A 27,364-nucleotide genomic window follows, 5' to 3' on the forward strand; every position below is an offset into this window, starting at 1 on the left:
GTCCCATGGACCGAGGAGCCTGGTAGGCTGCAGTCCATGGGGTCGCTAGGAGTCGGACACGACTGAGCGACTTCACTTTTACTTTTCCCTTTCATGCAATGGAGAAGGAAACGGCAACCCACTCCAGTGTTCTTGCCTGGAGAATCCCAGGGATGGCGGAGCCCGGTGGGCCCCCGTCTATGGGGTCGCACAGAGTCGGACACGACTGAAGCGACTTAGCAGCAGCAGCAGCAGCAGCACTCACAAACAAAATGCATATGAACAATTCAAAGTCCCAAATGAGTTAAAAAAAAAAATAGTGCTGGAGATAAAATAGCCAACAGGGAAAGTCCATTAGCAGCTGATCTGCATTAATGACCTTTAGTGAGCTTGACTGCTGACAGTGGGCGATGGAGGTGGGGAGTCACAAGATGCCATCACTGCGTAGTCCCTCTGTGCTGGTTTGGCCTCAGGACCATGTACAACCATCCACATCACTGTTGTTTCAAAGAGTAAACAGTACTGGCTTTCAGCCAAGCCAGGGATACCTCTCTCAGAATATCTGAGCTAATGTGGGGCAATAGAAATTCTGGGGATTAGAGTGGTGAGGACATTCTGCTTTGCTTACTGGCCTCAGGTCGGGGGATAGGCTTTCCTGACATAAAGAGAAAAAAAATGAATGGGAACTAACTCTGGGACTAAGAAGAGTTTGGTTTTGGCAACAGAAGCTAATGGAGAGACTGCATGGCCATGCTTCCCAACTCGGCGTCAGCGAAAGACTCAGTTTTTATTTCCCATCAGTTGTAGACCAATACTTTTGCAAAATGCAATAAAAATTGAGTGATGAGAAAAATGACATTAAAAAAAAAAAGCCATACAAAATACAAACACCCAATTTTTTATTATTAGATTGAGCAGTCATACTCTGTTACTTCGTCAAATTGCTATTGAGGTTTCTAAGTGCTCTAATTTCAGTATTTCATCACAGTCACATTCAGGCAGGAGGGAACCACAGGGCTCACTCGTCTCCAGGCTGTCCCACTTTGTGTTCTTGCTGGGCTGTTGCCTCTGCTGGCACAGCCTTATCCTTCCAGCTGTTGTATCCTTCCTTACCCTACTCTTCTCCACACCAGATGAGTGCCCACCAATTTCCTCCCATGAGCGCCCCTGAGTGTCCACATATGCCTCCTCCACTCGTCCCCAATGCTGCTACTGCAGTTGGGATGACCTGCTTGTCACCTGGATGCACCTCGCTCCTCCTGGCTGGGGTCCTGCTCTCCTGCTCCTGCCATGCCCTCCTATTTTCCCTCCACAAAGATGCTGGAGAGATTAACTTCTTAAAACATGCATCTGGTTATATCACCTGCTGGCTGAAGTTCTTCAGCAGCTTGCAAGCACTTACAGTGTGGGTCCCAAGTACCCAGTGGTGAGCTGAAGCTTCCACAGACCTGGCTGCCTCCCTCCTGGCCCCACCACCAGCATACCCATGCAACCCCCGGGCCTCTTGCTGAACCTACATGGGCTCTACTATTCCTGCCTTGAGCTTTCACTGTGCTGCTCCTCTGGCCTAGTCTCCCTTCCCCTCCCTCTTCTCCTTACTCTGTAGGATTTCAGATCCACCCTCTCCTCTAAGAGGCCTTCCCTGATGGAAGTGGAGCTGGTTAAACCAGGCTTCCTTACCCACTGAATGGGGCAACTCGAAGACATGTTTTCCCAGCCTCTTTCTGAGCAGGCATAGCCTGGGCCGTAGATGTAACTTGCCTGGTGTCCCCAGTCCTTCTTGGGTTTCTAGGCTTCACCTTTCACACATAAGACCTGCTCTTAGCCTCTTTGTCTCAGGTCTGTTTCTGGGGGCTCAGGACCCAAAAGTGGTTGCTGCCCTCCCGTCCCTCCTGTCACAATCTAATGAGAAAGGTGGGAAAGTGCATCACTGTAAATTGTAACAGAGACTAAGGAAAACACACTGGGGCAGGAAAAGAGTATTACATTGGGCCATGTTGGTCAGAGAAGGCCTGAGAGACCAAGTGACATTTACAAAGTTGTAATCCCATGCAACAAAGTGTCAGTAGACTGTCAGTAGCAGTGTGGTGGGCTCAGAGGAGGAAAGACCAGAACTATTTCGGGTCAGAAAAAGTTTTGCTGAAGCAGAGATTGAGCTGAGTAAAGTGGTGCCAAGTGTTGAGAGCTCAGCAAAGCAGAAAAGGCCTGCAGTGGTGTGACTGATACCAGGGCTGCTGTGAGAGACACCGTCCACGAGGCACGTCTGTGTGCCAGGCCCTGGGCTGGGTGTGTTACATGCCTCACATCACTAAATGCCCACAGCAACTTTCTGGACCATCCTCAGGTTACAGAAGAGGACTCAAGTTGGTGCAGATCCAGGGTGTGGAGTCAGGGGCAGAGAGAGACAGGAAGGATCACAGCCATCTCTCTTTGTGACTTCATGTAGATTTCTTAAAGGTTCGTAGTGGGCTGACCCTGTGTCAGGACCTATGCTGGGCCATTCATACCTGGTGCTGTGTCCTAGGCTAGCTCTTTCTAGATTAACATTAATCTTTTTCTTGTGCAAATGTTCTTGTGTTGGGTGAACAATTTATGTGGCTGTGAAAGTGTTACCTCAGATGCTGGGGACAAAATGCTGCTCATCTCCTTGCTGTGTCACTATGGCTAAGCAGTTCCAGCATGTTCTGAACTGAGAAATGGCTGCCTTGGCCTCCCTGCTACCTGCTACTGAAGAACAAAGATGAATGGGAGGTAGGGGAACAGGCAGAGGCAGAATGAGTGACCCCCTGGGCGCTTGAGACTCACCCAGGCAGAATCAGTCCCTGTACCTGCAGCACACTGCCCCTCCCCTCCCTCCTCTCGGGGAAGGCTGGACCTCTTCTGCCCAGGCCTCCAGGAAGCTTCAGCTTGCACTGATGGCTCTCTGCCTTTCCACCTCTCTATGTTTCTGTCTCTGTCACTCTTTGTCTCTGTCTCTGTCTGCTTTTCTCTACATCTCTCTCTCTCTACTTTTTCCTGCCTGTCACCTGTCTCCATCTCTCTGTGTGAGTCTCTGTTTCTCTGTCTGTCTTTCTGTGTCCCTTGCCCATTTTATTCACCTCACACCACTGTGGAGACCTTGGCTTTCACATGCGGCCAGATTCATTGTTATTGGCTCCAGTCTAATGGATCCTCCTTTCTTTGAATGTGTCCCCCTAAAAGTGTGAGTTTTCCTGAAAGCATAGCCAGGGACAAGACCTTGGGAGGTGGACCTGGGAAGCAGAAACAAGGCAGCAGGCCAGTGGGACAGGGAAGAAAGAACATCCAACTAAGAGCGAATTCTGAGCCCCATGAGTCCTGTGGACCACGGGGCTCAACCCTGGGGATGTGCCCGGAGAACACGTGTGTCACATGCCTGGGACATGCCCTCTGCCAAGGATGTGGCCTGCACAACCCCCTCCTGGGGCTGGGAACTTTGCCGACTCTGGGTTTCCCTGGGAGCCGCTGAGGTAGCGCCACAAATCTGGGGAAAGGCTGCAGGCAAAAAGGTCTAGAAACTCAGGAGAGCTGCTTCTGAGATGCAGCTTGAAATCTGAGTGGGGCCCAGGCAGGCCCAACAGCTGGTACACCTCTCAGTTGCCTGCAGTGTGACATTCAAGGCCCCATGACATGGACCAGTCGATGTCTAGCTGCTACTGCTCCACTGGCTGAAGCCAAGGTGGCCTGCTCCCTTGGTTGTAACAGCTCTCGTGCTTACCCACCTCACAGCCTTGGCATCCCCATTTCCACATACTGGGGTATCCCATCCTTCAGTCCCTTCCCTCTGCATCCATCTATATCTGTGAGTCTTTTAAGTTACACCTCTACCAAGAAAGCTTTGGGAATCTCTTTAACCCAATGTGAGCTCTTGGCTCTGCCCTCAGGGTCTAAGCTACCAATTTGTCATGTATTATATGTGTCTTCTACATTTCTTGTTCACTTGCTTTTTCTTTTTCAATTAAATTCCTTCAATATCATGTACCTTCAATTTACCAGACATGATGCCAGGGAGTGAAAGTGAAGTCACTCAGTCGTGTCCGACTCTTTGCGACCTCATGGACTGTAACCTGCCAGGCTCCTCCGTCCATGGGATTTTCCAGGCAAGAATACTGGAGTGGGTTGCCATTTCCTTCTCCAGGAGATCTTCCTCACCCAGGGATCGAACCCGGGTCTCCCGCATTGTAGACAGATGTTTACCGTCTGATCCACCAATGGAAAAAGGCACCTGCCCCATGGAGTTGGCATCTGAGAGCAGGTAGAGCCTAAATTCTTTATTGAGAGAATTGCCTTATTGTCCTGTGGTATCTAGAACTCAACATGGTGCTGGCGTCCTAAGGGTGCTGCTCTTCCATTCTGAGTGTGTAGCTTCTTCCTTTTTTCACTTAGGCTAAATTCTTCAAATGAAATGGCACTTGCTTTGCCAAACCTTGCCTCAGTCCCGCAGTCTTCGGGATTGGGGAAGCTTCCAGGTCCTACTATAAAAATCCTCTAGCAGCCTGGGCACTAATTTTGAGTGGCTGCTATTGGCACTCTAGCAGAGACTGCTTAGGAGGCAGACAGTGACCCACCAGCAGTAGAGAATCAATCACTCAGGTCTAGATAGTTCTATCAAACCTTCTTTGAGAGATAACTGCATTTTCTTGGCCGTCGGCAAACCCTTCCTTCCTCTGACTGTTGAGATTCCTCCCATGCTGGTTCCCTTGGAGTCTTGGCACTGGACATGGTCTCTGAGAGGTTGCAGGGATACTGAACCACATTCCAACATCAACATCATCATCCCATGGCCAGATGTCCCAAGACAAGTGCTGACTTAGCACCTACAGGGAGTGTGTTCTGAACCCAGAGGAGACCTGATAGTTTTGTCTTTCTGCCAATCGTCAGTGCAAGCTAAGATGAACTGTAAAAGAAGTCTGCAATGAAAGGATCTGTCTAATCAGGTAGGAGAGTCTGATTTTTTAAAGTTTTAAATTGTGAAATGCAATCTATCTTAAAGTATATATAATGTGTTTAGAGTAATAAGTTGAGGAGCCACATAACCAGCATCCAGTTTAAGAAATAGAACATCACCCTCTGTGTCCCTCACCAGCTGCATTCTTCCCCCTCCTCCACCCCAAGGTAAAATTACCCTGAAGTTTGTGTTTATTATGCCTTACTTTTCTTTATAGTTTTTATCACATTATATACATTCCTAAATAGTTTAGTTATGCCCATTTTTTAATGAAAATGTTCCTACTGCATATGTGTTTTGAAATTTGTCGGTTTTGCTCCATATTTTTAAAAAATTCACCCACACTGATGAATATGGCTGTGGTTCATTTATTTCTGCTCTTAGAATATTCCACAACATACATTTAGGCATGCGTTTATCCAGTTTGCTGTTAATGGAGATATAGGTTGTTCTCAGTTTTCCTTTTTCTCTTTTCTTTTCTTTTGAAAGTCATGCTGCCAAGAATCCATTTGTACATATCTTATGGAATACGTATGCAAGTACTCTTCTTCAGGCAGTGGTTCTCAAAACTAGTGCCCACTTTTATGATGGATATTGGCTGATGTTCTCTTTACTATCTTGAAATGAATTTCTTAGATATATTGTATCTATATCTATATATTCCTATAATATACTATAATATTATGTATAATATTATGTATATATAATTGCAGTATATTCCTGTATAATATAATATACATTATATTTTATATATAATAGCAGGTATAATATACTATACCTACCTTTGGATTTAAATAAATCAATATAATTTTCTAGCTGTAGTATAAAAGAGAAATAAAGCAAAGCAATTTATAATAAAAGATGGCTGTACCAATATGTACATATGTAAATTTAGAGGAACAATTACACCAGGAGCCAAAATAATGATGTCAGATATTTGCATCTATATGTAGAATCATCATGATTTTTCCAGCTACAAATGCAAGCAGACAAGAGTATTTTAAATTGGTCACCCAAATACCATGTGCAAGGTTCTCAATAGACAGATGCCTTTTCTGAATTGTTGAACAATTCTTGACAAAGTTCCAAGCAGTATAACATAAAGTAAGCTCTTCCTTCAATTTAGAAGGTAGTTGTATTCAATACACATTCAATATGTTAAAAGCTATGAAAACAACTTGCTGTTGTTGTTCATTCGCTAATTTGTGTCCAGCTCTTTGCAACCTCATGGACTGTAGTCTACCAGGCTCTTCTGACCTCTACTATCTCCCAGAGTTTGCTCATTTTCAAGTCCGTTGAGTCAGTGATGCTATCTAACTATCTCGTCCTCTGGCCCCCTCCTTCTTCTTTTGCCTTCAGTGTCTCCCATCATCAGAGTCTTTTCCAATGAGTCAGCTCTTTATATCAGGTGTCCAAAGTATTGGAGCAACTTCAGAATGAGTCCTTCCAATGAACATTCAGAGTTGATTTCCTTTAGGACTGACTGGTTTGATCTCCTTTCTGTCCAAGGGACTCTCAAGAGTCTTCTCCAATATCACAAGTTGAAAGCATCAATTCCTTGTTACTCAGCTTTCTTTATGGTTCAACTCTCACATCCATAAATACCTACTGGAAAAACCATACCTTTGACTATACAGAAGTTTGTCAGCAGAGTGATGTCTTTGCTCTTTAAGGATGCTGTTAGGCTGTAATGCTATGGTTTCCAGATGTGCAAGTGGGAAAGATAATAACCTGAGAGACTTTTGCATCTTGGCCTGACCTTCCAGCCCCAGCCTTCCCATCTCTGCAATGAAGATGCCCCCTGAGAGAGCTGGGTGGCTGGATGAGTTGGTGTGAGTATGAAGGCTTTGAAAGCAAAGGTCTGTTGAAGTTGGTGTGAAGGCAAGTCCCACCCATGTTTCCCTCTAAAGTTTTGTCTCCCAGTGAGTAAAAATGTGAAGAAAATTGACCAATTATAATGATACAGAAAAACAGGGAGACAACTGCTTCCTGTGAGCAGTCAGTTTTAGTTTCTTCCAGAGGTCCTGGCACACTTTACAAGGTGACTTTCCCCAAGCTTGGCCACTTGAGGGCCCAGCTTGCCTCGGGAGCTGGGGACTAAGAACCACCAGTGCTGGCTACAGTAGATGTCAACATCAGATCTCTCTGACCTGCAACTCTAAGTGAGGATCTGACCAAGCCTTTAGACTAGAGATAATAGATGGATTTGTGCTTAATGCATTTTCGAATCAATGCAGCAACTTGAGGGCTAATTTATGAAAACTGAATATGGTGACAAAATGCTGCATTAAAACCCTACTTATCTTTATGGATTAAAAGTTAGTGTTGGTGGTAGATTTATAGCTGGTTTGAGGAGCCCACAAGATAAAAAAGTAGAAGAATTCTCTTTCCTCTTTCCTCATGCACTGAGGGTATTCCTGAGGCTGGGAGGAGGCTGGGAAATTAAAGGCTCTTCCCAAGGAGGAGATAATAGCTCTTCCTTCCAGAATATTCCAATGCATTGCCTCTTCTTTTCTATTCCAATGACAGAACACAGACTCTTTGGTCTCCTAACACCCACTCCCACTGTGAACCCACCACTCAATAATGAGATTTGAGAAATGTCTCAACACCTGAGCTGAATTCCAAGTTCCAAGTAAGCCAGTTCTCTAATGCAGAGCCACTTCCTAGTGAAGTGAAGTGAAAGTAGCTCCATTGTGTTCGACTCTTTGCGATCCCATGGATTGCAGCACCACCCCCCCCCCCCCGCCCCAGGTTCCTCTGTCCATGGGGATTCTCCAAGTAAGGATACTGGAGTGGGCTGCCAGGCCCTCCTCCACGGGATCTCCCCAACTCAGGGATTGAGCCCAGGTCTCCCACATTGCAGGCAGATTGTTTACCAACTGAGCCACCAGGGAAGCACCTGACTCAAATGGCCAATGGTTTCCACACTCCTACATTTCCTTCTGAGCAGAGAAGACCCTTGTATCTGAATAGCTATCCCGGGGCTCTGATGCTGGAAGGATGATCCTGCAGGTCTGTGTTACTGTTCTCTAGAAGGCTTTAAAATACAAGTTGACAACATCCTTCCCCATTGAACCCATCCCTCCAAAAAGCCCCACAGAAAACTTGAAAACCCTTTGCAAAGCTCCTAATCAGAGAACAGGGGGAGAAGAGAAATACTTGTTTTATTGCATTTTGTTTCCATGGGCCGGGGAGATTTTAAAGGAAGAAAGCCTGAGTATCTTTGTGGTTAGTATGAAAGGCAGCATCTGGCAGAGGAAATGCTCCCTGACAGGACATGGGTGCAAATGCTTCTTGACAATTCTAATCAAGGAGTGTTCTCGTTAGCATTCAAGATGGCTGGGATGATAAATTATATGAATAATTTTGGTTCTTTGTCAGGACTGGAAGATATCTTCCCGCAACACATCTGTAGCTGTGCATATTTAATTACTAGCTGAAGAACAAACATGAGGCATGTGGTGTGGGCACATCCTTATGCTGCAGAGTGTCACTTGCGTTTGATGGGGTGTACATTAGATAAACAGATGAGATAGCAAGCTCCTCATCCAGGGCCCTCCTAGGAGCTTTGGATGAGCAGAGGGCTGGGCCTGTCTCTTTTAACCTGGAAACAGGAAGGAGGCTTGGCTCTGAGCAGGATTAATTTGGGGGCTGGGGCTGGGTCTCTACAGCAGCAACAATCTCTGACCAGGCTCCCTGCAGACCAACTTTGCATTCTCAACTTCAAACAAACAACGCATGAAGACTATGACAAGTTTGAACACTTAAAGTGTGCCAAACATTATGTGAGTACTTCATAAACGTCACTAGTATGACAACATTATCACCTTCAGGGATAGTACTTAGAAAAATAATCTAGCTAAAACTCAACATATTCGATGTGATGTAAAGGATTCACTATTATTCAATAATTTGAAAAGCCACGTATGGTGATATTGTGGCCCTTATAAAATTAGTCGTCATTGAGCATCTTTCTTAATTTAGCACTGGTCTGTCTCCATTCTGTATATTGTGTCATTGATTTTCTCTACTAAGTTTTCTGCCTTTTACAGGCTGCTATAAACCTGTGTTGTTTTTTTTTAAATATAAATAATTCAGAGTAAACTTTCAGATCTTAGAACTGGAGGAAAATTTGTTGAAGTTAACGAAAGGGTTGTGGGAAAACTGTTCAAATCCCATTCAACTCCCAAGGCAAGTGAGGATTTGGCTGAAGAAATGATGGAAGAGATGAAGTAATGATGAAAGAGAACACTAATAGGATGATAGTGCTTAAAGAAATAATTTGAAAACCAAAGAATAAAGAGAGGCCCCTGGGAAGATTAAATGTAATATTTTAACAGTCATTAAAAAAAAAACAATAGTGCTTAGAAAATAAAACATGAAACAAAGGATGATATATTTTACCATCCTACTTATTACTAGCTTTGTTGTTATTGTCCAGTCACTAAGTCATGTCTGACTCCTTGCAACCCCATGGACTACAGCACTCCAGGCTTTCCTGTCCCTCACCATCTCCCAGTGCTTACTCAAGCTTATGTCCGTTGAGTTGGTGATGCCATCCAACCATCTTATCTTTTGTTGTTCCCCTTCTCCTCTTGCCCTCAATCTTTCCCAGCATCAGGGTCTTTTCCAATGAGTTGGCTCTTCACATCAGGTGGCCAAAGAATTAGAGCTTCAACTTCAGCATCAGTCCTTCCAATGAATACTGATTTCCTTTAGAATTGAGTAGTTTGACCTTCTTACTGTCCAAGGGACTCTCAAGAGTTTTCTCCAGCACCACAGTTCAAAAGCATCAATTCTTCGGTGCTCAGCCTTTGATGGTCCACCTCTCACTTTCATACATGACTACTGTAAAAGTCACAGCTTTGACTATACATACCTTTTTGGCAAAGTGATGTCTCTGCTTTTTAATACACTGTCTAGGTTTGTCATAGCTTTTCTTTTAAAGAGCAAGTGTCTTTTAATTTCATGGTTGCAGTCACTGTCTGCAGTGATTTTGGAGCCCAAGAAAATAAACTGGTCACTGTTTTCACTTTCCCCCCCATCTATTTGCCATGAAGTAATGGGACTAGATGCCAAGATCTTAGTTGTTTGAACGTCGAGTTTTAAGCCAACTTTTTCACTCTCCTCTTTCTCCATCATCAAGAGACTCTTCAGTTCCTCGTTGCTTTCTGCCATTAGAGTGGTATCATCTGCATATTTGAGGTTGCTGATATTTCTCCTAGCAATCTTGATTCCAGCTTATGAGTCATGCAGTCCAGCATTTCACGTGATGTGCTCTGCATATAAGTTAAATAAGCAAGATGACAATACACAGCCTTGATGTTCTCCTTTCCCAGTTTTGAACCAGTCTGTTGGTCTATGTTCGATTCTAACTGTTGCTTCCTGACCAGCATACAAGTTTCTCAGGAGACAGGTTAGGCGGTCTGTTATTCCCATCTCTTTAAGAATTTCCCACACTTTGCTGTGATCCACACAGTCAAAGGTTTTAGCATAGTCGATGCAGCAGATATAGATGTTTTTCTGGAATTTCCTTGCTTTTTGTATGATCCAACACATGTTGTAATTTAATCTCTGGCTCCTCTGCCATTTTGAAGCCCAGTTTGTACATCTGAAAGTTCTTGGTTCACATACTTCTGAAGCCTAGCTTGAAGGATTTTGAGAATTATCTTGCTGGCATGTAAAATGAACACAATTGTACTGTAGTTAGAGTATTCTTTGGCATTGCCCTTTGGGATTGGAATGAGAACTGACCTTTTCCAGTCCTGTGGCCACTGCTGAGTTTTCCAAATTTGCTGGCATATTGAAGCGCAACACTTTAATAGAGTCATCTTTTAAGATTTTCAATAGCTCAGCTGAAATTCCATCACCTCCACTAGCTTTGCTTAACAATGCTTTCTAAAGTCCACTTGACTTCACACTCCAGGATGTCTGGCTCTAGGTGAGTGACCACATTTTCATGGTTATCTGGGTCATTGAGACCTTTTTAATACAGTTCTTCTGTATATTATTGCACCTCTTAATCTCTTCTGCTTCTTTTAGGTTCTTATCATTTTTTATTGTGCCCATCTTTTCATGAAATAGTCCCTTGATATCTCCAATTTTCTTGAAGAGATCTTTAGTCTTTCTCATTCTATGGCTTTCCTCTATTTCTTTGCATTGTTCACTTAGGAAGGCTTTCTTATCTCTTCTTGCTATGCCTTTGAACTCTCCATCCAGTTGGATATATCTTTCCCTTTCCAGCTTAGTGGGTCTTTAAACACAGCCATTGGTTGTGGAGCTTTCAGCATTAGCCATCAGTGTACTGAAAACAGGCCCTCATTCATGCCTCCTCTCTTGCTCATAATTTAACTTACGCATTCTGTTGCCCTGAACACTGAGCCCTAGATGGGTTCTTCTAGATCTCCCAACCAGGTTTGAAACTTGGAGAATGGGATAGACAAATGTACCGGCTGACTCACTTTGGCCAGCAAAATGAGTCAAAATGACACATGTCTCTTTCAGGAAGAAGCTTCATGAACCCCCGTGTGAGTTGCAGCATTGCTTTTCCCACCTTGTAATGCCCATGGGAGCATGTATTGAGATGAAACTCAGCAATGATGTCTTTCTCCAAGGTGATATGCTCTGTCCATCTATTCTGTTGTATACTGACTGCTTTTATCAGATATTTTATCTCTGTTATGGTCTCTGTTACTGAAACATTCAATTATTAGTATTTAAATAACAGTATGAAACATTTAAAAATAATTTTATTTACTTACTTATTTATTTTTGGTTCTTCTGTGTCTTCATTACTGTGGGGGTTTTCTCTAGTTTTGGCAAGTGAGAGCTACTCTCTAGTTGAGGTGCACAGGCTTTTCTTATTGCAGAGCATGGGCTCTTGGGCACACAGGCTTCAGTAGTTGTCGCTCCCTGTTTCTAGAGCACAGGCTCAATTGTTGTGGCACATCATGGGCTTAGTTGCTCTATGGCATGTGGGATCTTCCCAGACCAGGGATCAAACCCATGTCTTCTGCATTGGCAGGCAGATTCTTTACCATTGAGCCATGTACCAGGGAAGCCCAGCTACATGTTTTATACTGATTGTATCATTTAATCTCCACAAGAAGTTAGGGAACAGCCTTTGTTAGCTCCATCTATAAAAGATGGGGGCTTCCCAGGTGGCACTAATGGTAAAGAACCTGCTTGCCAATGCAGGATATGTAAGAGACGTAGGTTTGATCCCTGGGTCAGAAAGATCCCCTGGAGGAGGGCATGGCAACCCACTCTAGTATTCTTGTCTGGAGAATCCCATGGAGAAAGGAGCCTGGTGGGCTACAATCCATAGGGTCACAAAGAGTCAGACACAACTGAAGTGACTTAGCACACATGCATGATCATTGTAAATAGTACCCTACATAGTAATGTGAAGACTCTTGGGGCTTCTCTGGTGACTCAGATGGTAAAAAAAACATTCCTATAATGCAGGAGACCCGGGTTTGATCCTTGGGTCAGGAAAATCCCTTGAATAGGAAATGGAAACCCTCTCCAATATTCGTGCCTGGTGAACTCCATAGACAGAGGAGCCTGGCGGATTATAGTCCATAGGATCACAAAGAGTTGGACATGACTGAGTGACCAATACACACACATAAAAGGTAAGGAAACTGAGGCTTAGAGAGAAACAGATTTGTTCTCTCATCTAAAGTCAACACATGTTTATTCAACTTCTATGACCTTCTAAGTTTCTGATAGGGCCCCATCTTCTCAGCAAATGTGCAAAAGCCTAACTTTTATGCTCATTGAGTTTGTTTGTGGCAGGATATACATGTTCTTTGATGTTGATTGGTCTAATAGATTGTTGAGATTGTGCAGCTGTGCAGTGCACATATACACAGCTGCATTGAAAATACATGGTGTGTGTGCCTGTCACAGTGTATTTACATCCCTGAAACTGCTAAGCATTCTACAAGCATTGACATGGCAGGAGGCAGTCCATGGCAAGCATGGGCAGGTGCACGTGTATGAGCATGTGGTTATGTGATTTGTGTATATCAGACAGAGGCATTGACTTGTGTGCCCAAGGGAGCAGCTGTTCATGTTACTTAATTGCTGATTTCTTGCACCCATTTCTCTAGGAAAGGGATGGACCTGACTTTGCTCACAATCACACTCTAGAGAAACATGAGCCTGATAAGGAGTGACAATTCTGAGGTGGGTGCCTTTGGGATAGGCACCCTTCCATAAGCTCTGGCAATGAGAAAGTCCCAACACTCTGTTTCTGTGTGTGTATTTGTGTGTGTGTGTGTGTGTGTGTGTGTGTGTGTGTGTGTGTGTGTGTGTGTATTGGGGTTTGGGAGGAGAAAAACTTGAGGGAAAGCCCTCCCTACTCATACAGGTTCCTCTTTGTAATGCTTGAACATAGCTCTATTATGGGTCAATATAGATTGACATGGAAATCTATCTAAGAAATACTTTGTAGAAACTCAAATTGTAGACTGAATTTATTTCTGGAAAAAAACATGATATATGTAAAATTAGATTCAAGTGCCTATCCCATGAACAGTAGGTCCCATGGAGTCTTGGCAGAAAGTTAACCTGCATTTTTCCCACTCACCTCCAAATTTGTGTTCTGGGTTCTGCTGGCCGACTCAGCTTGTTTCCTGTGATTGTGTCTTCCTAACCTTTCACCCTCCTTGAATGAAAATCAGTCATTTCCCTTTTTCCTGACACCTGCCAGTGTGAGGTAGAGGCTGGCATGGACTTCAGAGTTGTAGCTGCTGCCTGTAGTCTGCAAAAGTGGTGAGGACTCTGATCCAGATGGGGATGCCTCAGCTGAAAAGACAAACATGGGCAAGGAGGGGCTGAGTTACTAAAGGGAGCCTTGTTCTAAAGAAACCAATAGACAGGTAGAAGCTCTGTGTGAGCAAGAGCTGGGAGATGGGGAGTATGGTCATGTTAAGAAACAGTCCCTGGGTGCATGTTTAAAATAAAAATAAATAAATAAACAGTTCCTGGTTTGGAGAATGTTCTCTGGGACCAGGGGGAGACAGGCTGATAAGACACCAGAGCTGAAGTCTTGCCTTGTCCTCAGATGCCCAGATCACCAGATTTGTTAGCACCACTGAAAAAGCACTGACAGTCTCTGAGCAAAGGTGCAGAGCTAGGTCTGAGCCGTGCTGAGACCAGGCTCTCTATGAGGGTGCCGGAATGGAAAACTGGTCAAGAATCCATTTCCATAGCCCAGTGGGAGGAAACAAGGCCTGAACTAGAGGAACAGAAACGAGGGCAGAAGTAGAGGTGCATGCATGAAAGCCTATTGCAAATTCAGGTAAGGGCATTAGGGCAGAGAAGGTTGCAGACCAGAGGTTCTTGCAATCTCTGGAGCAAGAGAATAGTTGGATCCATGGGAAGAGAGCCAGAGGAGGGTCAAGGTTGGCTGCTGCCAGGAGAGAGACTGACGACAGGCTCCTCAGTATTACTTGCTGATGGCTGAGGCAGGCATGAGCTCACACAGAACAAGTTCTCAGCTCAAGGGGAGATAAACCATCAAAAGATGCTGGACAGTCTGTGATTCTTGCTGGGTGGGACACAGCTCTAAGGAGCAGTGGAGCCCAGAGAGGAAACGCTCACCTGTTGGAGGAGGTTATAGTATATAGTATATCACTGAGGGAGGAGAGGGAGTTGGAGCTGATCCTTGGAGACTAAGGAGTTTAACAGGCAGGGGAGAGCTGAGGTTCTGGGAGAAGAGGGCATTGTGAGCAGAGGGAACCAATGAGGCTGCAAATAAACTGATGCTCTCAGGTGTCACAGCTCTGGTTCAAATGCCCAAAACTGTGTGATTAGTCTTATTTTAGAGAATGAAGGGAACTTTAACCATTCCTCTGGTGTTCTGCCCCAGGACCAGGGCTCTTTATCATGCCCATGGGTTCCTGACTGTGAATTTCTCATTTGCACCTGATGTCAAGCAGGGACAAGTTCTGACTGGGAGGGTGACCAAGAGAACTGACAGGTAAGAAGGATGCAGCAGAGCACTCCATGCACAGTAGGCACTAGCATTTGTCATCTTATCATCATTGTTAGAAATGGAACAACTGACTGGTTCCAAATAGGAAAAGGAGTACGTCAAGGCTGTATATTGTCACCCTGCTTATTTAACTTATATGCAGGGAACATCATGAGAAAAGCTGGGCTGGATGAAGCACAAGCTGGAATCAAGATTGCTGGGAGAAATATCAATGACCTCAGATATGCAGATGACACCACCTTTATGGCAGAAAGTGAAGAACTAAAGAGCCTCTTGATGAAAGTGAAAGAGGAGAGTGAAAAAGTTGGCTTAAAGCTCAACATTCAGAAAACTAAGATCATGGCATCCGGTCCCATCCCTTCATGGCAGATAGATGGGGAAACAGTGGCTGACTTGATTTTTCTGGGCTCCAAAATCACTGCAGACGCTGAATGCAGCCATGAAATTAAAAGATGTTTACTCCTTGGAAGGAAAGTTATGGCCAACCTAGACAGCATATTAAAAAGCAGAGACATTACTTTGTTAACAGAGGTCTGTCTAGTCTAAACCATAACCAAGGCTATGGTTTTTCCAGTGATCATGTATGGATGTGAGAGTTGGAGTATAAAGACAGCTGAACGCTGAAGAATTGATGCTTTTGAATTTGGTGTTGGAGAAGACTCTTGAGAGTCCCTTGGACTGCAAGGAGATCCAACCAGTCCATCCTAAAGGAGATAAGTCCTGGGTGTTCATTGGAAGGACTGATGTTGAAGCTGAAACTCCAATACTTTGGCCACCTGATGCGAAGAGCTGACTGATTTGAAAAGACCCTAATACTGGGAAAGATTGAGGGCAGGAGGAGAAGGGGGCAACAGAGGATGAGATGCCTGGATGACATCACCGACTCGATGGACATGAGTTTGGGTAAACTCCAGGAGTTGGTGATGGACAGGGAGGCCTGGCGTGCTGCGGTACTTGGGGTCACAAAGAGTCGGACACGACTGAGCGACTGAACTAAACATCATTGTTATTTTATCAAGAGCTCTCCAAAACACAGAGAAAAAAGTGTTTTGAGCATAAGTCCTTAAGTGTCCAGGAGGTTTATGGAAACCATGATACATGAGCCCTGAAGGCATGTGATGAAGGGATCACCGTATTCTGAACAAATAGTTTCTTAGCTTCTAATTGTTTCAGGTTCATATCAAGGACACGGATGCATGTGGATGCCTTGAGTCACAGAAGGGGAGCATGTGAATGCTGCCATCCTCTGCCTGTGGACAGAAAGGTTATCTGTTGATTTAATAAGGTTAAAGGAATCTCTTAATTTTAGTACAATGTGAGAGGAAGGATAATATAACATCACAAAGCTTTACAAAGCATAAGTTTTGGATCTGGGCTTTCTGAGTTAGAAAGCCAGCACTGCTGAGATTTTACCCAGCTTAGCCAAGTGATCTTCGACAGGTTGCTTCACCCTTCTGTGCCCATTTTCCTCATATGTAAAATAGGGCCTTATAAAGTTTAAAGAACATAGTGTGCATTTGTAAAGTGGCTGGCACATAAATCTGGTAATTAAATGTCAGTTGTATACTTTGCTTCCATGTGTGTGTTGTTATGTTAGTTGCTCAGTCATGTCTGACTCTTTGCGACTCCATGGACTGTAGCTCGTCAGGCTCCTCTGTCCATGGAATTCTCCAGGCAAGAATACTGAAGTGGGTGGCCATTCCCTTCTCCAGGAGATTTTCCCAACCCAGGGATTGAACCTGGGTCTTCCTCATGGTAGACAGGTTCTTTACCATCTGGGCCACCAGGGAGGCCCAAAAAGCTTCCATAAGGTTATATATTTAAAGTAGTATATTTGATCTTATATTGACATGAACTGACATTTAGCAACAAATGGGACCATCTCAAAGTGTGCAGATTGCTTGGTAGGCCAAATTTATATTAAGATATTTCAAGGAAGGATCAGCCTTCTGAGACTGCCCTGGTTCACCCACAAATATTTCCCTGATATTTTCATCAAGAGGTTTTACATATTAAGTCTTTTCCATTTCACCTGCAACATGAATGTGAATGAATAAGGCTGTGGAAATTTCATAATGAGGTTCAATAGGGTTTTTAATATTTAAATCTACCCTTGTTGTTGGGGGTCACAGCTGCTGCCCAGGCAGACTGAAGAGCACCGAGAGAAGCAGCAGATACTCAGGTGGAATATAGGCCCCTCCCTTCACTCTTAGTTTTGAGTAGGTTTGGGAGCTCAGTATTCTTAAGTGCTGGCTGTTCTGTTTGTTCATTTACATGCCAGCTTGGTCATAAAGGAAGGTTTCAGGAACATGCCCTCTTCTTATTGAATTGGTTGAAAAACAGGTCAGGCCCCTTTTATCTGCTGAGGGAGGTCTCTGCCAAGACAATTAGGGTCAGATGCATAGTCCTAGAGGAATAAGCCAATAAAGATTGTTAAACTCATTTCCTTATCTTACAGGTCAGAAAATTAAGACTCAGGGAGGGGCAGGAGATTTCTTAAGGGTACAGTCCACTTATTCAGAAACATCTTGTTTGCCACAATGTTATTCACAATTATTTAGGCAATAATTGGTTCTGTGGTTTACTTTTTGCAATTCTATATAAAAAGTTGCTGTATTGTCAGTGGGAAATTTTCTCCCAGGCTCTTGGAAATGAAGGTCAAATAGCTACAATTTGAAGGGAACCCTAAGCGAGGAGTTCAACAACTCATAAAGGGCGCAAGTGGGCCAGGGAAATACTGTGGGGAAGCAGAGATGGCATAGCCCTATACCAGAGATCAGCTTCCACTCAGGGCCAGTGGGGTTTGCTATGAGAGGATTCAGGCACAGAGTTACTCATATTATTTCTATGTTTCATTGTAGCTCTAATTTTTCTAGAGAAATTGTGAATCCAGAATTTTATGTAAAACCCTTAGTTTTCCAGTTGGCAACTCAGTGGGCCAGACAATTCTTATCAGTAGAAACCTATCAATTTGCCACATCTGGCTTGAACATGTGGCAGGCTGGCAAGCAGCATGTTACTTGGGTGAGTTTTAGGAGGTGAGTAGCTGTCACTGAGGCCTCCAGCTGTTTCTATGGTGCACACAGCTTCCCTCACAAAGAGATGATGGATGACTCCATATACTTTCTACATCATCATGTTAAGTCATCAAGGATGGCACTTTTCCCATTGATTTTGAAAGCATAACTTTCAATCATTCTGAAGAACTTGGAGACTCAGAGTGAGACTAGAGTAGCATGTTTCACTGTCTACAATAGCAAAACATTATGGAAAAACTGCCTGCAGCCCTCTTTCATGCAGGTGCCACCACCCTGTGACACCCAGGCCTTCTTCTCTGGTCTTTGCTGCCCCTCTGTGGGGCCTGGGCAAGCTGAATTCAGGGAAAACACAGGCCCCCTTCCCTCGTTCTTGGTTTTGAGCAGTGTCAGGGGCTCAGTATTCTTAAGAAGAGCACCCAAGAGCCTGTCTCTGTCTAGATTCCAAAAGTTCCCTTTCTTATTCCTTATGCCTGAAGGGATTAAGTAGCTTATCTCAGAGGTCAATTGTTGGTAGTGGGAAAAAGTAAATACCAGAGAACATGCCCTTTTGAAATTGAGGTATAATTTATATGCTCATCAAATGTACTATTCAGTTTTGACATATGTGCTTCAGGAAGGAATGTTTACATCATCCCAGAATGTGTCCACACATAACTTCCCAATCATTACCTCCTCCATTATGTATATAGCCTGGTTTCATATAAATGAAATCATACAGCATATTTTTTGTGTGTCTAGCTTCTTTTGCTCAGCATATTTTTGAGGTTCAGTTTATATGTATAAATAATTTATTCCTTGTAATTGCTGCAGAAAATTCCACTGTATAAATATATTACAATTTATTCATCTGTTAATGGACATTTAGATTTTTCAACTTTGTTGTTATTGTGAATAAAGCTGCTATGAACACTCTTGTGAAAGGCTTTTTGTGAATACATAGTTTTGCTTATTTTGGATAAATACATAGGAATAGATTTGCTTGGTCACTGTAGATTTTAGGCTTCCTTGGTGGCTCAGATAATAAATAATCCACCTGCAATGCAGGAGACCTGGGTTCGATCCCTGGGTCAGAAAGATCCCCTGGAGAAGGGAATGGCTACCCATTTCAGTATTCTTACCTGGAGAATTCCATGGACAGAGGAGTCTGGCAGGCTACAGTTCATAGGGTCACAAAGAGTCGGACATGACTGAACGACTAACACTTTCACTTTCAATGTAGATTTAAAAAAATGGCCAAATAATTTTGCAAGTGGTTGTACCATTTTATCGGAGAAGGCAGTGGCACCCCACTCTAGTACTCTTGCCTGGAAAATCCCATGGAGGGAGGAGCTTGGTAGGCTGCAGTCCATGGGGTCGCAGAGTCAGACACGACTGAGCGACTTCACTTTCACTTTTCCCTTTCGTGCACTGGAGAAGGAAATGGCAACCCACTCCAGTATTCTTGCCTGGAGAATCCCAAGGACGGTGGAGCCTGGTGGGCTGCCGTCTATGGGGTCACACAGAGTCGAACATGACTGAGGTGACTTCGCAGCAGCAGCAGTACTATTTTATATACTTGCCAGCAATATATTGGGTCTGATTTCTCCATGGTCTCTTGAATAGCTATTTAATTTTGTTCTTTCTAATGGACCTGTAGTGGTGTTTCATTATGGTTTTTAGACTGTGCTCTTTTGGCTTCACAGCAAAATTGAGCAGAAGGCATAGAGATTTCCTGTATACTTCCCCCCCCCCCCATATACACAGCCTCGCTTTACCATCAACTTGCACCAGAGAGGTACATTTGTTGCCATTAATGAACCCTATTATCCAAAGTCCATAGTTTACATTAAATTTCACTCTTGGTGTTGTATTCTATGAGTTTGGACAAATACATTATGCCATATGTCTACCGTTATAATCGCTTACAGAATAGATTTACTGCCCCAAATCCTCTCTGCCCTGTTTATCCCTCCTTTACCATGAACCCCTGGCAATCTTTAGCTGTCTTCACTTTTGCCGTTTCTAGAATGTCATATAGTTGGAACCATACAGTATGCTGTCTTTTTAAATTAGTTTCTTTCACTTAGTAATATGAACTTAAGATTCCTCTGTGTCTTTTCATGGCTTGGTAGCTCATTATTTTTTAGCACTAAATAATATTCAACCATCTCGATGTACCACAGTTTGCCCATTCACTCGCTGAAGCATATCTGGGTTGTGTCCAAATGTAGGCTATTATAAATGAAGCACATAAACATTTATGTGCCAATTTTTGTGTGGATACATTTTCAATTCTTTGAGTAAATATCAACTAGCATGATTGCTGGATCATATGGTAAGAGTATGTTTAGTTTTGTAATAAACCACCAGACTGTCATCAAAGTGACTGCCATTTTGCATTCCCATCAACAATGAAAGACTGTTGCTTCACATTCTCACAAGCATTTGTATTAGTGTTTTGGATTGTAACCATTTCTAATAGGTGTGTAGAGGTGTCTCATTGTTGTTTTAATTTGTAATTTCCTGAAAATACCTGATGTGGAACATTTTTTTCATATGCTTATTTGCCATCCATATATATTCTTTGGTGAATTGTTCAGGTCTTTTTGCCTGTTTAGTAACTGGGTTGTTTGTTTTCTTATTGTTGAACTTTAAGAGCACTTTGTATATTTTGGATAAGGGTTTTATCATATATGTCTTTCACAAATATTTTCTCTGAGTCTGTAGCTTGTCTTCTTATTCAGTTGACAATGTCTTTTGCAGAACAGAAGTTTCTAATTTTGATGAAGTCTAGGTTATCAATTACTTCTTTCATGGATTGTATCTTTGGTTTTCTATCTAAAATATCATTGTCATATCCAAGGTCATCTAGATTTCTTCCTATGTTGTCTTCTAGTAGTTTTATAGCTTTGAATTTTACTTGTAAGTCTATAATCCAGTTTTTTGAAGACTGTATTTTTTTCTTGATTCACTTATCTGTGGATATCCAGTTGCTCCAGCACCATTTGTTGAAAAACTATTTTTGCTCCATTGTGTTCCCTTTATGCCTTTGTCAAAGATCAGTTGACTGTATTATGTGGGTCTATTTATAGGCTGTCCATTCTGTTCCATTGATCTATTGGTCTATACTTTTACTTGCTGGGATTTTGATTAAATTTTTATTAAATTCATAGATCAAATTGAAAAGAACCAATATTTAGATGATAGTGAGTCTTTTAACCCACTAGCATGGGATAGTTCTCTATTTATTTAATTCTTTGATTTTTTTCATTAATGTTTTATAAGTTTTCCTCATGTAGTGCATGTGTGCTCAGTTGTATCCAACTCTGTGATCCCATGGACTATAGCCCACCAAGCTCCTCTGTCCATGGGATTTTCCATGGTCAAGAATACTAGCGTTGGTTGCCATTTCCTGTTCCAGGGATCAAACCCACGTGTCTTGCATCTCCTGCATTGGTGGCAGATTCTTTTCCACTGTGCCACCTAAGAAGACTTTCTCATGTATATCTTGTACATATTTTGTCAGATTTACATCTAAGTATTTCTTTTGAGGGAAAGCTAATATAAATGTTATTATGTTTTTAACTTCAAATTCCACTTGTTCATTAATAGTATATATAGAAGTAAATAACTTTTGTATATATTGACACATTCTGCAACCTTGCTATAATGGCTTACTAATTCTAAGAGATTTTTGTTACTGTTGTTAATTCTTTCAGATTTCCTACATAGATAATTATGTCATCTGTAAACAAAGACAGTTTTGTTACTTACTAATCTATATATCTTTTTTCCCTTGTCTTATTGTATTATCTAAGACTTTCAGTATAATGTTGAAAAGGAATGGTGAGAGGGATCATTCTTGTATTGTTCTTGATTCAGCAGGAAAGCCTATAGTTTCTCACAATTAAGTATAATAGCCATAGGGTTATTGTAGATGTCTTTATCAATTAGAGAAAATTCCTTTCTATTTCTAGCATGCTGAGTGGGTTTTTTTTTTCTTTCTTTGATCATGGATGTTGGATTTTGTCCAGTGCTTTCTCTGCATCTGTTAATCTGATCATGTGATTTTTCTTCTTTAGCCTATTGATGTGGATTACATTGATTGCAAAATATTAAAACATCTTTGCATACCTGGGATAAATACCACTTGATTGGGGTGTATAAACCTTTTTATACATAATTGAAGATTAGTAGCTGAGGATTTTTACATTTATGTTTATGTTTATGAGGATATTGGCTGCAATTTTTTTATGATGTCTTTGTTTGGTTTCAGTATTAGGGTAATGTTGACATCAAGAACAGGTTAGAAAGTGTAATTTCTGCTTCTACATACTTCATTGTTTGGTAGAATTCACCAGTGAATTCATCTAGGCCTGGTGCTTTCTCTTTTGGCAAGCTTGTTGTTTATTAATCCAAATTACTTTATAGATCTAGACCTATTTAAATTGTCTATTTCTCCTCATGTGAATTTTGACGGATTGTTTCTTTCAAGGAATTGGTCCATTGATCTAGGTTACCAAATTTGTGAGCAGAAGTTGTTCATAATATTCTTTATTATCCATTTTATGTACATTGGAACTGTAGTAATATCCCTTCTTTCATTTCTGATATTAGAAATTTGTGTCTTCTATTTTTCTTATTTGGCCTGGTTTGAAGCTTATTGATTTCATTAATCTTTTAAAGCACTAGTTTTTAGTTTCATTGATTTTCTCTAACAATTTGCTCTTTTTGATTTCATTAATTTGTTCTCTAATATCTAACTTTTTTCTTCTGCTAACTTTGGTCTTCTTTTTCTAATTTCCTAACATAGATGCCGGAGAAGGCAGTGGCAACCCATTCCAGTACTCTTGCCTGGAAAATCCCATAGACGGAGGAGCCTGGTGGGCTGCAGTCCATGGGATTGCTACGAGTCGGACACGACGGAGCGACTGCACTTTCACTTTTCGCTTTCATGCTTTGGAGAAGGAAATGGCAACCCACTCCAGTGTTCTTGCCTGGAGAATCCCAGGGACGGGGAGCCTGGTGGGCTGCCGTCTATGGGGTTGCACAGAGTCGGACACGACTGAAGCGACTTAGCAGCAGCAGCAGCAACAACATAGATGCTTAAATGATTGATCTTATTCTTCTTTTCTAGAATATTCATTCAATGATGGAAAGTTTGCTCTAGCACTGCTATGGTTGCATCCACCAATTTTTTAAAGTTGAGCTTTCATTTTTATTTAGTCCAAAATATTTTAAAATTTATCTTGAGATTTCTTCTTCAAAGAGTGTTGTCTAATTTCACACATTTTAGGACTTTTCAATTATATTTCTGTTATTGATTCTAGTTTAATTCCATTGTGGTCTGAGAGAAGACATTGTGTGATTTATATTCTTTTATCCATGTTAAGCGGAGAAGGCAATGGCACCCCACTCCAGTACTCTTGCCTGGAAAATCCCATGGGCGGAGGAGCCTGGTAGGCTACAGTCCATGGGGTCGCTAAGAGTCGGACACGACTGAGCGACTTCACTTTCACTTTTCACTTTCATGCACTGGAGAAGGAAATGGCAACCCACTCCAGTATTCTTGCCTGGAGAATCCCAGGGATGGCGGAGCCTGGTGGGCTGCCATCTATGGGGTCGCACAGAGTCGGACACGACTGAAGCGACTTAGCAGCAGCAGCAGCAGCATCCATATTAAGACATATTTTATGCCCCAAACATGGTCTATCTTGGTGAATGTTTCACATGAAAGTGAGAATAATGTGTATTCTGTAGTTGGATAAACTAGTCTATCAATGTAAATTATGTTAAGTTGATCAATGATGCTGTCGAATTTGACTTTTCTCCTTGCTGGATTTTCTGCCCATGGGATTTGTCCAATTCTGATAGAAGGTTGTTTAAATCTCTGAGTATAATGGTGGACTCATCTATTTCTCCTTTTGTATCTTTCAGTTTATGCCTCACATATTATGATACTGTATTGTTAGGCACATACACATTGAGGATTGTTAAGTTTTCTGGGCAAATTGACCTCTTTATTTTTGTGTAATGCTTTCTATATCCCTTGATAACTTGCCTTAATATGAAGTGTGCCCTGTCTAAATTAACAGAACTACTCCCAGTTTTTTATTTTTCCTTTTTTAAAAATTTATTTTTAATTGGAAAACAATAGCTTTACAATTGGAGAAGGCAATGGCAACCCACTCAAGTACTCTTGCCTGGAAAGTCCCATGGATGGAGGAGCCTGGTAGGCTGCAGTCCATGGGGTCGCAAAGAGTGGGACACGACTGAGTGACTTCACTCTCATTTTTTACTTTCCTGCATTGGAGAAGGAAATGGTAACCCACTCCAGTGTTCTTGCCTGGAGAATCCCAGGGACGGGGGAGTCTGGTGGGCTGCCATCTATGGGGTGGCACAGAGTCAGACACAACTGAAGCAACTTAGCAGCAGCAGCAGCAGCAGCTTTACAGTATTGTGTTAATTTCTGCCATACATCAACATGAATCAGCCATAGGTACACACATGTACCTGCCTCTTGAACCTCCTTCCCGTCTCCCACCCTATCCCACCCCTCTAGGTCAATACACAGCACTGGATTTGTGCTATCTGTGTCAAATAGCAAATTTCCACTGGCGCTCTAATTTTACATAAGGTAATGTATATGTTTTAGTGCTACTCCTTCAATTCATCACCCCATCATCTTCCTTTTGTATCCACAAATCTGCTGTCTACGTGTGTGTCTCTGCTTCTGCTCTGCAAATAAGTTCATCAGTATCATCTTTCTAGATTCCATATTTATATGTTAATATACTGTATTTGTTTTTCTCTTTTTGACTTATTTCATTCTGTATAATAGGCTCTAGGTTCATCCACCTCATTAGAACTGACTCAAATGGATTCATTTCAGTGACTGGGTAGTATTCCATAGTGTATATGTACCACAAGTTCTTTATCCATTCATCTGTTGATGTACATGTAGGTTGCTTCCATGTCCTTGCTATTGTAAATAGTGCTGCAATGAATATTAGGGTACATGTGTCTTTTTCAGTTTTGGTTTCCTCAGGGTATATGCCCAGTAGTGGGATTGTTGAGTCATATGGCAGTTCTATTCCTAATTTTTTAAAGGAAACTAAATACTGTTCTCCATTGTGGTTATATCAATTTATACTCCCACCAACAGTGCAAGAGGATTCCCTTTTCTCCACTTCTGCTCCAGCATTTACTGTTTGGAAGTATTTTGATGGTGGCTGTTCTGACCTCAGAGAGGTGATAACTCATTGTAGTTTGGATAGGCATTTCTGTAATAATGCACAATATTGAGTATCTTTTCATATATTTATTAGCCATACTTATGTTTTCTCTGGAGAAATGTCTATTTATGTCTTCTGCCCAATTTTCGATGAGGTTGTTTGTTTTTCTGGTATTGAGCTGCCTGAACTGATTGTGTATTTTGGAGATTAATGCTTTATTGGTTGTTTAATTTGCTATTATTTCTTCCATTCTGAAGGTTCTATTTTGACCTTGTTTATAGTTTCCTTTAAGGAACACTGCAGAATACATCATGCAAAATGCCAGGCTGGATGAAGCACAAGCTGGAATCAAGATTTCTGGGAGAAATATCAATAACCTCAGATATGCAGATGACACCACGCTTATGGCAGAAAGTGAAGAAGAACTAAAGAGCCTCTTGATGAAGGTGAAAGAGGAGAGTGAAAAAGCTGGCTTAAAACTCAACATGCAAAAAACTAAGATCATGGCATCCAGTTCCATCATTTCCTGGCAAATAGATGGGGAAACAATGGAAACAGTGAGAGATTTTATTTTCATGGGCTCCAAAATCACTGCAGATGGTGACTGCAGCCATGAAATTAAAAGATGCTTTCCCCTTGGAAGAAAAGCTATGACCAACCTAGACAGCATATTAAAGAGCAGAGACATTAATTTTCCAACAAAATTTCATCCAGTCAAAGCTATGGTTTTTCCAATAGTCATGTATGGATGTGAGAGTTGGACCGTAAAGAAAGCTGAGCACCGAAGAACTGATCCTTTTGGACTGTGGTGTTGGAGAAGACTCTTGAGAGTCCCTTGGACTCCAAGGAGATCAAACCAGTCAATCCTAAAGGAGAGGAACCCTGGATATTCATTGGAAGGACTGATGCTGAAACTGAAGCTCCAATACTTTGGCCACATGATGTGAGGAGCCAACTCATCGGCTGGGAAAGATTAAAGGCAAGAGGAAAAGGGGATGAAAGAGGATGAGATAACCATCTATTATCGATGTAGCATCACTGACATGAGTTTGAGCAAGCTCCAGGAGATGGTGAAGGACAGGGAAGCCTAGTGTAATGTGGTCCACTGGGTAGCACAGATTTGGCCACAACTGAGCGACTGAACAACAACAACCTGTGAAACCATCTGGTCCAGGGCTTTTGTTTGTTGGAAGATTTTTGATTACAGTTTAGATTTCCATGCTTGTGATTATCTGTTCAAATTTTCTGTTTCTTCCTTGTTCAGTCTTGGACGGTTATACTTTTCTAAGAATTTGTACATTTCTTCCAAGTTGTCCATTTGATTGGCATATAGTTGCTCTTATGATCCTCTGTTTTTCTGTGTTGTCTGTTGTAAATTTCTCCATTTTCATTTCTAATTTTATTGATTTGAGTTTCTCCCTTTTTTTTTTCCCTGATAAGTCTGGCTAACAGTTTATTTTGTTTATCTTCTCAAAGAACTAGCATTTAGTTTTATTGATATTTGCTATAGTCTACTTCAATTCTTTTCCACTTATTTCTGCTCTGAGTTTTATGATTTATGATTTATTTCCTTCTACTAACTTAGTTTTTTTTGTTGTTGTTGTTCTTTTTCTAGTTGCTTTAGGTGTAAAGTTAGTTGTTTTTTGTTTTTTTTTTTTTGATGTTTCTGTTGTTTCTTGAGGTAGGCATGTATTGCTATGAACTTCCCTCTTAGTACTGCTTTTACTGAATCCCATAGGTTTTGGGTTGTTGTGTTTTCATTATCATTTGTTTCTATGCATATTTTGATTTCCTTTTTGATTTCTTCAGTAATCTGTTGGTTATTCAGAAGCATGTTGTTTGCCTCCATATGTTTGTGTTTTTTATAGTTTTTTTTCCCCTGTAGTTGATATCTAACCTTAAAGCATTGTGATCAGAAAAGATCCTTGAAATGATTTCAATTTTTAAAAATTTAGCAAGGTTAGATTGTGGCCAGTATGTGATCAATCCTGGAGAATGCTCCATATGTATTTGAGAAAAAGGTGATATCCATGTTTGGGTGAAATGACCTGTAGGTATCAATTAGGTCTAACTGGTCCAATCATTTACAAGCTTGTATCATTTATAGCTTGTGTTTTCTTGTTAATTTTCTGTCTGGATGTTCCTTCCATCATTGTGA

Source organism: Giraffa tippelskirchi, chromosome 7 (genome assembly GCF_054371585.1).
Source record: "Giraffa tippelskirchi isolate mGirTip1 chromosome 7, T2T-mGirTip1v1.2.pri, whole genome shotgun sequence".
Taxonomy (NCBI): Eukaryota; Metazoa; Chordata; class Mammalia; order Artiodactyla; family Giraffidae; genus Giraffa; species Giraffa tippelskirchi.